This window comes from Anser cygnoides, chromosome W, assembly GCF_040182565.1.
Source record: "Anser cygnoides isolate HZ-2024a breed goose chromosome W, Taihu_goose_T2T_genome, whole genome shotgun sequence".
Classification (NCBI taxonomy): Eukaryota; Metazoa; Chordata; class Aves; order Anseriformes; family Anatidae; genus Anser; species Anser cygnoides.
This window is the reverse complement of record NC_089911.1, coordinates 10,079,957-10,089,927: the sequence shown is the minus strand read 5'-3', so window position 1 is coordinate 10,089,927 and position 9,971 is coordinate 10,079,957. Positions and strand designations below refer to the sequence as shown.

The 9,971-nt window shown below is 43.4% G+C and overlaps 1 long non-coding RNA gene across 1 annotated transcript; it reads left to right on the top strand.

The window, feature by feature from the left end:
• Positions 1-273: 273 nt before the first annotated feature.
• On the top strand, positions 274-815 carry LOC136788710 (uncharacterized). Its single transcript, XR_010827342.1, has 2 exons — positions 274-473; positions 696-815. It is a non-coding gene; the product is annotated as an uncharacterized lncRNA (long non-coding RNA).
• Positions 816-9,971: the final 9,156 nt, after the last annotated feature.

Here is a 9,971-nt window from a genome sequence, read left to right as displayed (position 1 = left end):
GATCATTGCCTTGCATGTATGATCAGGTGGTTTTTGAAGAAGTGACTCCATTTTCAGGCTTCCGGATGTGCTCCAAGGCATATTATTGAGGACGTGGAAGAGAACACTTGCTGACAAAGCTCCTGGCAGCTTTACAGAACTTTAGTTTAATATTGTGTTAGTTCCCGTAACAGCTGATTTCAAGGCATTGCTCTCCTCAAGAGACTAATTTGATGAACAGAAGAAAGCTGGAAAAATGCTTGTTACTCATTGTTTTTCACTTGTTGGTACTTTGTTTAGGGTTACTTTTAAAAAGAAGATTTCACTGATCACAAGCCAGTGGAAGACTTTCAGCCCAAGCAAGGGTGAAGACAGCTCTCTCCAAGAGCAGAGGAAGTCCCTGTGGAGAGAACCCGAGCTTGTTATCAGAACTTGTCGGCATGTCTAAACAAGGAGACGATTGCTACTTCTATTTCTATTCTACCTGTACCAAGGTATGGCTGGGTTTCTTTTGCTTTGCTTTGCTTTGGTTTTTTGTTGGTTTTTTTTTTTCATTTTTTTCAGGAAGGGGTAGAGTAGGAGGAGGAGGCACACTGGTCTTTGGTTAACGTGATAACCAGATAGATTCTGAATTCAATCGTAGCAACCTGAGGCAGTAGCATGGACGTTTTTGAGGCTGTACTATATTTTCCTTGTTGGTTTCCTTTTGGTTACAGGGAGACAACTGTTCCTTCCGCCACTGCGAAGCTGCTCTGGGGAACGAGACAGTCTGCACGCTGTGGCAGGAGGGTCGTTGTTTCAGGAATGTCTGCCGATTCAGACACATGGAAATTGACGTGAGTGCCTAAAGATGTGTTCTCAAAATAAATCAACAAAAGCATTTTTCAGTGCTGTAGGTGTGCTGATTGTGCTTTTGCAGGATACATCTTAGCAAGATTTTCTTTTATTAGACGCCGACAGTATTTTCTCAACAGATGCAGAATAACCGCTAACTAGACTGCTAAAAGCTGCTGGAGCAGGGGGGTAATAAACAGGCTGTACTAGCCTCCTGAGAGCAGGCTTGATAATGATCTATCAGGTCTCTTGTGTCCCGGAGTCCTTCAGATAATGCTGTTCTAGCTGCCTGGGCTAGGAAGCAGTGGGGAAAGTTAAAGGTGCAGAAGAACGAAGTCTCCGAGAAGTAGTTCTGGATAGAGTTAACGTAGGCAATTTAAGATGTTCTTTTTCCCTCTGAATAATCCTAGTATAATCCTAGGTGTATTAGTTTAACCCACCCTAAACTGATGTCTGAGAGTGCCTGTCTTCTCAAACTGAATGATGACAAGGCTAAACGTGCATAGTGGTTACAGCTTCTGCAAACTTTGTGAATATGCCCGGAAATACTATACTTCCGTGATAAACTGACCTTTGGAATGATGTTTCAGCACTGTATTGTGACAGCCCTATCGCTGTCGTGACCTGGAACTGTGCATCTCTTTGCAAACCTTAGGTGCATGTTATCACGAGCTTGTCTTTCTTTCTGTCTTCAGAAAAAGCGCGCTGAGATTCCCTGCTACTGGCAGAAGCAGCCAGTAGGCTGTCAGAAAGCCAACTGTGCTTTTCATCACGCAAAGGGACGTTACATCGATGGCGTCTTCTTACCACCAAGCAAGAGTGAGTTTAGGTCCTTTTTCTTTAAGTATTGAAGAATTAATTTTGCATATTACTTAGTGGGTGCCAATAGTGTAGGAGACATCAGGTAACCGTTCATTTGTGAGTGCAGGAAAAGGTCTGCAGTCCTAGGTGGTCAGCTAAACCGAGTGTACTGCTGCTGTACTGCTGGTATTTGTTTTCTGCTTTCATGCTCAGCTTCTCTCTGCTTTGTGTGATATTTGCCTTGCAGTTTGCTTTCTGTTGTTTCGTCTTCTGCTGGGTGGTAGGGAGATGTGTTGTTGTTTGAAGGCAAGTCATTGTTCACGGTGTAAACAGTGGCGGGATGGGCAAAAGGAGATGCTGAATTCATTGTCTGTGCAGGTTATCTGCCTTAGCTACCATCTTCATGCATTGTGGTCAAAGTTTTAAACTGCCATATTACTGATGATCCTCCTCTTCCTCTAGCTACACTGCCAAGTCCGCCTGAGTCCACGGACGATGATTTGAAAGTGGCTCAGATGTCACTGCAGCAAAACAAACTTTCCGTCCAGTCCAATCCCTCTCCATAGCTAAGGCGGGTGATGAAAGTGGAAAACTCGGAAAATGTCCCAAGCCCTACACACCCTCCAGTTGTAATCAATGCTGCAGATGATGATGAAGATGATGATGGTGAGCATGGTTTGGTTCTTGGAAGGAATTTGTGCTGTAAATGATTGTGTAAGTCTTTGGTTCTTGGAAGGAATTTGTGCTGTAAATGAATGTATAAATCACAGATGACCTGAGGTCTGACTAGCGATAGGGCAGGCAGTCTGGTCAGGTCACTGGTGGCTTTGTCTGGCAGTCAGCGGACAGAACCTGAAATGTTGGAGGAAAGCTTAGAACCACTCTTGGCTTTAGCTCGTCTGTTGTGTAAAGCTCTATGTGAAACTAGGAAGGAAATTCCTTTTTTTTTTTTGTCTGAAGAGTAATATGTTGTGTAGTAGTTAAAGCTGCAGAGAGAATCTAGAGTCTGAGATGTTTTGTCCTAGGGTAGTCTACTTACGAGTTCATCAGGTCAGTGTAGCTGTATTAAAAAAAAAAAAAAAAAAAAAAAAGCTTTTTTATAGGAACCATGGACTGAAGTGTCATTGCATGAGCTACATAATCACGAACAATCTGGCCTATGCATAACTGAATAGATTTTTCCCCTTCAGACCAGCTTTCTGCGGAAGGAGAAGAAACTAAAACTCCCGTCCAGCAACCAGCTGAGGAAGGCCAAAATGGATTACGGATGATTTCCACTCAGAAAGCCAGTGCTACTACTGCTAAACAAGGTATTCCAGCACCTGTAGTAGGATAAATCAGAAGGAGAACTTGACAATTAACTCAAAAGCAATGTGGCGTAAAAACACAACAGAATGTAGGGGTGCTGAATGGACTCGGTTATTTCCATGATCTCATTTCTCCCTGATACCATCATGTGCCCATTGGGTCAGAAAGTTGAACTCCTTTTCTTTCCTTTTGGAGAACAAAACAGGGTCACAGCATGGAGTTTAAACGGCTGCACGTGCAGCCTGGCAACCACTGTTGAAAGCCATATCTAACGATAGAGGGATCTAATATCACGTAAATGGATTAAAATTAAAACTACAGCTTTTACCCTGAAGGGTGAAAGGAGGGGCAAAATGCCATTGATTCTATGGTTGTTTCACTTGTGAGGAGTGTTGACAGGCTTTATTCTAAATACTTCTGAAAGTTCCTGAGCACTAAGAAGCCTGAGGATCTGTGGTCCTCAGTGAGTGCCTCTAAGCCTTAGTCTCATTAACTGTTTTCTGTTTTCAGAGGACGGTCTGAATTTTGGAATAAAAACACTTGAAGAAATCAAATTGCAGAAAATGAAGGAAAAAACTAAGAGACACGGTGGTGAGTTAATATTCCCTACTTTCTTACCCTCTTCACCTTCATCCTGTGTGATGATTTTTCTTTCAAAAAAAAACTCTTCCAGTAATACCGGGTAGCTGGCTATGCTTTGGTGAATCCAACTATTTGCCAAAGAAGTGAAATTTGATTGGCTTCAGAATGGCAGGTGATGGTGGCTGGGAGCTGCTTGAGGGATAGACTTCCATGTTTAGCTGGGGGCATCGAGCAACCTGATTCTCAGCCAGCTGGTGTTCTAGATGGGAATTCCAAGGGCAACCAGAGGCAAATTAGTCACCTCTCTTATTTGCATGCTCTGGTCACTGTATGTTTGACAGTAATGAATAATTAAAGTGTTTTATTCTTCGTGATAGTTTTTTATGTTTGGTAAACTTCCTTATGTTTTGCTTGCTCTGAACAGAAGGTCCTTCAAGATCTTCTCTTCCTCCCGTCGATTCTATGATTTTTCCTGCTCCAGAAAAGGAAAATGTCCGGACAGTGGTGAGAACTGTGACACTGTCTACAGAGGAAGGTAATAATTAATGCTTTTGTTTTGATTTCATTACTCCTAAACTGGAAAGTTAAGCAAGAAGGAAGGCAATTCACCCCTGTTAGCCTCCTGGTGCTGCCGCCTTCTGTTCAAAACATGCTTTTATGCTGAAAGTCCCTGGTTGTACTGGAAAGCTTTGGTGCTCAGGTTAAGTGCAGTAGCAGGAGAAAGAAAAAAATGTGTCAGTATGCAAATAGGGGGATAACTGAAAAACAGGAGAGTAACGAGAAGAAAGAGCTCTAGAGGACAGTGCTATGTAAGAAGCTATTTCTGAAGCTTTAAAGAGGCTGACAGTGGCACGTGTGGACAGTAGTGCGATAGGAGTCTGTGTATAAATTATATTGTTTAGAGTTGTGCAAATTCCTTTGAAAGGGAAAGAAGTGAAGAAGTACTTTTACTCATAGACATTCACCTTAGAAAGGAATATTTCTCAGCATTTGTACCTAATAATATTCTGCTTGCTTATGCAGCTCTGTTCTGCACAAAGTATAGCTGTCAAGCAGACTCAGATTCATTCTCGACTACATTCAGCTGGAATTTGAGGCAAACACTGAGACTATGGATACTTTTTCTAAGTTAATTATAGTTGTAATATGAGTTTGTGTGGTTTAGCTGTCAAAACAGTGTCTTGCTGGGTTTTTTTGGACATGGGCTAACAGTATACTATTTCTATTGGCTACTGGTTTCTATGAAATAGAAAAATTTTACTTTTGTTTTAGGGGAGGAACCTGTGGTTCGACTAGATCTTGCTGAGAAACAAGGAAAACGGAAAGCCTCCGTGGGTAGGAACTTTTTATGAGCTGTTATTTAGGTGCCGCCTTCTCTATATGACTGCATTGAAGAGTATTTTTGACGTGTGAGAGGAAAATGCGTTGCAGTGGAGATCTGTGTTGACTGCAGAAATGGCAAAAAAAACATTTAGCAGCTGAAAGGCAATTTTATGAAAATATGCTTGAAAAATAGAAGCTTGTGGTTGACTGTTCTCAAATCTTCCTGCAAAGAAATGTTCTTAAAATATTCCTTGTTTTCTCTGTCTGAAGCTGATGTAAGCGCCCTTCCGGTGAAGCGCAGCCTTGCTGAAAGGCTGGGGAAGAAGGTGGAGGTTCCGGGAAATGCTGACAAAGCACCAAAGAGAGGTACAGCTACTAAACAGGCATCTGGATGTGATTCACAGGTTTTGTATTTAGGCTTTCTGTTTGTCCTTTTCCTGCGATGTTTCTTTTTGCATGTTGGCTGAGGTCTTAATCACCGGGATTCAAAGTTACCTTTCCTGCCTTGTTTTCGAATGTGAACACAAAGTTGACGTTTATGCAGCCTCCCTAATTTGGTCTTTTTCTGTTTTGCAGTTCAAGTTCCCAAGTCTGTGAAGGAGAGACTAGGATTACCTTCTCAACGGACTAGTACTGCGAAAGGTAACAACTGGCTATTAAATATACTTTCTCCTTCTTCCTTTCCGTGAACTTAGACCGTTTTCATACAGCCCTAAAAAGGAATTCAAATGAAAACAAAGAACTGGTTCCTCTTGCTCGAGTGCTGAAGCTCTTCTGACAGCCACTATCAGAAATCTGCCTCTAGGTGTGTGTTTATTTTCCGCTTGTGCCTTGTCAAGGTTTTAAGCTGCTTCTGTGAACCATCATATACAATTAGAATAGAGCCACTGCCGGGAGCAGGAATTTGAAATGCAGTCTGAAAAAGTAATCAAGTAAACTAGCATTTCTGTGTAGCAACTCTCTCTGGATAGGGCTGGTCTTCAAAATACAACAAGTGGCTCAGAGGAGGAGGAGAATGTTAGGCTATTGTCCTAAGATGGGTTATTGGGAACGCTCAGGCTTAGTTTTCCTTAGTACTGTGACAAATTTTGGAGACTTAAACTATTGTTGGACTCTCTTTAAATGTTGGTGCTTCTCATTTCTTGATGATGACAGGGAAGGCTGCTAAGCCAAAGGGAGAGATCCATGTGAAAACACTGGAGGAAATCCGTCGTGAGAGAGCTCTTCGAGAAAGTCAAGCCAAAGCCCAGGCTGAATGGCATGGTAAAACCAAAGATCCCAGCGCAGGGGCAAAAATTGAGGGTGAGCCCAAGAAGCAGAGTGTGCTCACTCTTTCCGGGCCCAGCAAAGTGCAGTCGAAGGAGCCGGCAGGTAAAGCCAAGCCAGAAGGAGAAGTGCGTGTTAAAACCTTGGAAGAAATAAAGCGCGAGAAAGCTCTGCGGATGCAGCAGAGTGGAGGAAATGTGCCAGCTCCCCCAGCACAACCTGGACCTGCCCCAGCCGGGCAGAAATCGTTATGGAACACAAAGCTATCAGGTAATAAGATGCTTTAATACCTGCCCCGGTGAGGTGCTTCCCATATTGAGCAAGTTCCGTTTGCTCAGGATCTGCTTTGCTTTTTCCTTCAATGCGGAGGATAAAAGAGTTTAAGGCTACAAAGTTCAAAGGCAAAGAAGGGCCAGAACATGCAACCATGTCTGTTTTCGTTAATTACGTGATGGTATTCTGTATTTCCCACTAGAAAATTAACACATTGAGGGGCTTTTTAGTCTAATTTTGGTATTCTGTTTTTTTCTGCCATCTGTTTATGGTATCAAGTCCTCCCTGTGTTGAGTTCAAGTTCACCTTCCTCTTTGGCATGTGTTGCTTAGCTTGACACGTGTATGTGTTTGTAAAGCATGCATCAGCGTCTTAATGTGGGGGGCCAGTTTCTGTCAAAAATGACAGAGGATCAAAGGCCTCGTTGTTAAGATTATATCAACTTTGTAAAATGAGATTGTGTGAGGGAGATAAGGAGGGCTTAAAGGCTGCATGCACTGCACATTGTAGCCTTTCTCTCTGTCTCACGGGACACGAGGAAATAAACACACAAAGAAAACAAGTACCCAGCTTTCTTTCGTTTCTTCTCCTGCCAGCCAGACGTTAGGTCAGGAATGGGAGACTAGAATATGACTCTACAAATTTGGATTTTGGAGAACAACTTAATAGATTTTGTGGGACATCACTGCAGGGGAGAGGAAGCTGGTACAACAGTTGCATACACTCTCTTGTCTTACTATACCTGCTGCTTTTCCTTTCCTAGAGGGAGCAAGACTTTAAATACAAAAGCTGTCAACATTTGTGAATCTTACTAGACTTCATACAACGTCTTAGAGTATTGCTTGCACTTGGGATCGCTCTGTGTCTGAGTTTCCCTCGTCCTGGATTATGATTTACTGTAGCTATTCACTTTCTTTGTTCCTTTGTATGGATTGTTGGTAGACGGAGTTTACTATGTGGAAGATATTGCTGAGAATCCAGGCAATGGCAGTGTAATTCTGCTGGCCAAATACAGTTAACTGTGTAGACGGGCCGTGGAAATGAGGAAGAGAACGTGGATTTTTCATGAGGCAGAGCAAGACTGTATCAGTTCTCTCTTCCTTTTACTCTAGCCAACTTTAACATGTTTGCGAAGCCTTGGGATGGGAAAGTCGCTTCCCCCAAGAAGAAGGCACTGAAACGTAAGGCACCTGGCAGTTTTCCCTCTGCTGTAGCAGCTGTGAAACCACGGACTGCCTCTGACGCTGACACAATGGGACCTCCAGCCAAAAAAGCAGCTATGGTAAGGACAGGGGCTAATGCAGAAATGGATCCCTTGTAAAATTTATATCCTCCTCTAGGAGAAAAGATGGAAAACTCAAATGTTCTACAGGCCTTCTGTTTCCTTTTAAATCCAGTAGCTGCCTACAGAATTCTTGTAGTACCCTTCCATATTTATTAGGTTAATGGCACTATTTACTTAGTCCTCTGTGATTCTGTGATTTCTCTGGTGTGGAGGATTTTGTCCATTAATGCTGTGTTCTTAAAAGACACAAGATCATTAGTAACCTCCAAGTGAATATTAACTTTCTTCAGGAGCACCTTGGTTTTGTATTTTGGCTAAGGCTCCGCAATGCCAGAGGAGAAGCAGCATGGAGGAAAAAGCTAGTAAGGAATCTTTTACCCATGAGTCCTAAATACTGTTTTGCTGCTTTCTAGGCTGTTCCAGCCACGCTGGAGCACGTCCCAGCCACCAGACTTGAAGAAAATCCCCAAAACAGGTGATGACCACAACTTGTTCTTTTTCTCAATCGGTGTATATCCCCAGTGAAACATAAGTTCTGTCACACGTGGGGAAAAAAGGAGGGTTCTGAGATAATTAAAGCCCAAATCCATCAGAGGAATAAGTCACGTGAAATGACTTTCTAGCAGCTAGCAGGAATGCTTAATTAGACTTACTTTCTTTAAATGCTGCAAGTCGGTACAGCTTTCCAGTGACTTCTTCCTCTGTCTGAATACCTAAATGAGGATGAGGTGAAGTTCTACTTCCTTGTGAGGTGATAAATGATGAGTAGTGTCCTCTGCCTTTTGGTCCTCAAGAATGCCACCCGAACAAACAAACCAGGTGACAAGAGTGCAGGGAGAGCAGAGGGAAGTGATGGCTGCAGATCAGCTTCCTGTAGTGGGGAGCAAACTCTGCTGAGTGTGCCGTGGGAAAAATGACTAACTTAGTAAACAGATATTTGCAGATGGAGACTTCTTAACATTTTTACAGGAAAATTAAGCAAGGTGGCAAAGTGCCTCTTGCTACAAAAATTGAACCATCTTTGCTAGACTCCGGGTGCTCTGGCTTCACAGAGAAACCCCCAAACTGAAAAATGTACCTGCTAATATATTGGGCTCTAAATGTAGCCCTGGGTTAATTGAATAACAATCCCTGGGTAAGATTGAAGTGCAGGAGGGGTTGGCTACGGTTTTAAGAGCCGGTTTGCAGAAAAGGGATTTCCCGTTAAGAAATGGCATATACTGATTGTTCTCTTCCTTGCTCTGCCAAGACCTGAAGCACATCTTGGAAGCCAGGCAGAATCCGTGGAGCCAATGGAGTTCTCAAGCTCGACTTCAGCTTCTTCCCAGCTAGAAGAAGCAAGGACACGCCGGCTGAGTTCCACAGGCAACGCGCCCGTATCTGTAGACGAGGATTTAGAGATGCTACTTTGGGAACTCTCAGACGGCATACCGGAAGCCGAGCTCGACTTGGACCCAGGGAAGGATGAGGATGACCTCCTCCTTGAGCTTTCCAAGATGATTGATGATTGAACTGCATAGTCCTATGGTATATTAAAAAACAACAACAACAACAACAAAAAAAACCTCTTCTTCTTGTTGGATACCCTGAGGTGATCCTTTTTCTAACTGAGGCTTTGCAATGAGACTTAAAGCACAGTTGGAACTGGTAGAAATTGGCAGGATCTGCACTCAGTTGTCCTAAGTTTCCCTGCTGGTCAGAGTTAAGGTCTTGTGCATGGTTCCGTAACTATAGGTGGCTACCTTTGATATCAAGAGGACAAAGCACTTGTTTCTTTTGGCACAGAAAGATGTCCATCGGCACGCTGTGGTGGCTGTGAATTGACGTAGTGATGGAGCGATGCTCTGAAGGCTTAAACGGAAAGCTTCTTCCTTCCCCCCCCCCTTGGCACAGCTCGATGTTGGGCACATTGTGAAGCCTGGGTGTTCTGATTTCTCGGACAGTTGATACCCAAATCCCGGAGTTACTATGTCAACTCTTGACTTTTATTTGTGTATGCCATTGTTTTGACTGTAATCTTTTCAGATGATGAAGCTGTAGGGGCGGGAGGGAGCAAAATAATTATTCTAGCGTTGTGGACCAAACATGCTGCCAGGAGTGGTGGTGCTGGGGTCAGCCCACCCGGCCTTACTTTCAATTATCAGGGATGATAAAATGGTGTGAAAAGCAGCAGCTCTGCGATACGGCTACGCTACCCCCACTCCCTTCTCTTGTGCTGTACCAAAGTTCCCCCAAGCTTTGGTTGGTGCTTTTTGCTGGTGACAGTAGGACTCCAGGGCGAGTAGTCGGGACTCTCCTGCAGTAACTGGGTCAATTAAGG